We start from the raw sequence: 3,053 nt of genomic DNA on the forward strand, positions 1-3,053 counted from the left end.
CAGACCAACGTAACGAAGGACAGCGCGGCTGTTTCAAGCAACGACTGCGTGTTGCTCAACGTGAACTTACGATGGGACTTAGTCAAGAACTACAGATGCGATTTACAAGTGTTATTCAACGTGCTGATCCTATCCTACTGTGGCGAACACTGGAAGATCATTTTGATAACCATCCTGGAGTAAACAGCGTGTTTCTCAAGCGAGATATGCTGAATCGTCGCCTGCAACGTGACGAACGACTTGACGATTACATTCGTGACATCGACGACTACCAACAGAGACTTCGCCGCGCGAACAAGCAGCTGCCTGAGCAGGAAGCCGTCTCTATCCTATTGTCGAATACAGTGGGTGTGTACCCAGCGGTGGTAAACGAGCATGAAGTACGTATTGGACGTGATGAGTCCATTACGTGGGAGCAAGCGATCGAGCGCCTTCGACTCGCTGACCACTCACGCCAAGAGACTGAGCTACAGCAAGGACGTGGTGGAGGTGGACGTGCCGTCCAGCGAGATGTTGCATTTGTTGGTGGCCGTGGCGACGGACACAACGACGGAAGAGGACGTCGAAACTCGAGCAGCAGTCAAGCACGAGGCAACAACAACCGCAACAATCGTCGCAGCCGCAGCTCATCGCCGCGTGGGCGGAACAAGCGGCAGAAGAGCAAGAGCTCATCCAGTGCGAGGGATGACATCGCCAAGCGAAAGGCGAAGACGAAGTGCAACACGTGCGGAGAGCAAGGACATTGGAGTGGCGATCCTGAGTGCCGCCAGCGTGGCAACAGTAACAACAACAACAACTCGAGCAACCCGCCGCGCAGGATGATCGATGTGGTTACTGTGAAGACAGCCAAGTCGGCTGCACCGACTCAAGCTGAAGGACAAGAGCATGTACTCGCGGTGCGTGACAACTTCAACTACAAGGACAAGGACAAGGACCAGGACATGGTGGAGTGGGTGTTGGATAGCGGCGCGCAGACCAACGTCTCGAGCGACCTTACCTTGTTTACGGAGCTACACGAAGACTCAGTTGCAGAGCTAGTCTTCGGCAACGGCACAACTGAGCGCGCAACTGTGGGCACAGTGCTTATGCAAGTGCTGAACGAGCACACGGGCAAGATCGAGGAGCGCCTCCTTGATGACGTGAGCTACGCCAAGTCGGCTGCCTACAACCTGATCTCGCAGACCTACATGCAATTCAAAGGAAACTTCAAGGTGCGCATCTCGCATGATCAGAAGACTACGTGGCTGGTCAAGGACACATTGAAGCTGCGCTTCAAGTACATCCGCGGGATGTACCGCATGTGGACGCCACGTCAGAGCAAGAACGTGATGAGCGTCAAGGCCAGTGAAGCTGAGAACCCCATGACGTTGCTGCACAACCGCATGGGCCACGTAAACATGGAGACTATCAAGACTATGGCAGGAAACTATAACTTTGGCATCAACATGCAGTCGAAGAATTTTGCTCTCTATGAATGCATTCCATGCTTAGAGTCAAAGACGAAGCGCATGAGCTACAAGCGCAAGCCGTCTCGCTCTGCAAAGCCCTTGCACAAGCTTTGTGTCGACCTATGCAGTGTTGGAGTGGATACAATATCGAAATCAAACCAGTTTCTATTGATTATCGACGAAGCTACGAGATACAAGTGGGGATATCTATTAGCCTACAAAGACGAAGCCACGGAGCTGATTCAGAAGCAGATTCGCTGGATCCAGAACCAGTTCCCGAAGGCGACCATCAAGACGCTGTTCTCCGATGGTGGTGGCGAGTTCGTCAACATGCAGCTCGAGACCTTCTGCAAGGACCTCGGCATCGACACGCGTTCATCCAATCCCTACAGCCCGCAGGAGAACGCTATCGTGGAGCGCACGAACCAGACCGTCATGCGGCAGGTCAGATCTATGTTACAAGCTACGCAAATGCCTGTTTCATTATGGGGAGAAGCCTTCCTACATGCAATTGAGACGCTCAACAAGACGCCGACGCCGGTGTTGAAGGACCAGCAGTCCCCGTACGAGGCCCTGTACGGAGAGCGGCCAGACCTCAGCGTGCTGCGCACGTGGGGGTGCTTGGTGCACGCGCACATCCCTGATGATTCTCGGCAGAGAAAGGAGAAGCTCACTCCAAGGACGCAGATGTGCTTACTACTTGGCTACAGCGAGAAGACCAAGGGCTATAAAGCTGCTGAACCTGCGCACCAGGATCAGTGACGACGTGCAGAGATGGAAACATGAAGGCACATGAGAAGTACCCGGTAACCACTGTGTATATTGAGCAACCTCCTTGCAAATACCTACGCTTACGGAGACTACGACTTACCTGCGGAGATCCCGATCGTGCCGATCCGGACGACAATGTCTACGTACCTGCAGCTTCCTGCAGAGCTTGCAGAAAGGCGAGCAGCGGAGATGGCGAAGCTGGCCACTGCTGGTGAGAGCCATGACCAAGGTGTTGAAGTTGAAGCCGAGTCTGCGACTCGAAGTGATGACCCACAGCTACCAAGCGAGGACGCTAAGAAGCCAGCAGCTTCAGTGGGAGGTTCCAAGCGGAAGAACACAAAAGGCAAGAATAAAGCGAAAGCATGTGCAAATCGAGTGGGAGCCTCGAAGGCCAAGGACAGTCGACGTGATGCTCACGAAGACGAGAACTGGGAGCCATGCACGACGCAGAAGTCGTCGCCAGACGACAGTGCAGCTACGTCGCGACCGAAGCGGAAGCGACAACCATCCGCCCGACTCAAGGACAACGTAGTGACGAATGTGACGAAGCAGAACGTCGAGGATGTGCAGATCCCCATTAGTCACAAGCATGCGGCAAGGTCAAAGAAGTGGAAGGAGTGGAAAGCAGCGATGCAAGTTGAGATGGACTCACAGCAGCAGCACGAAACTTGGGTGCTCGTGCGACGCACGGAGGCCAAGGGCAAGCGTGTCATTTCGTGCAAGTGGGTGTACGCGCTCAAGAGAGACTCTACGGGCCGGATTAAGCGATATAAAGCTCGACTAGTGATCAGAGGCTTTCTACAACGCATGGGCATCGACTACAGTGAAACATGA

This window comes from Phytophthora infestans, genomic scaffold, assembly GCF_000142945.1.
Source record: "Phytophthora infestans T30-4 supercont1.34 genomic scaffold, whole genome shotgun sequence".
Taxonomy (NCBI): Eukaryota; Oomycota; class Peronosporomycetes; order Peronosporales; family Peronosporaceae; genus Phytophthora; species Phytophthora infestans.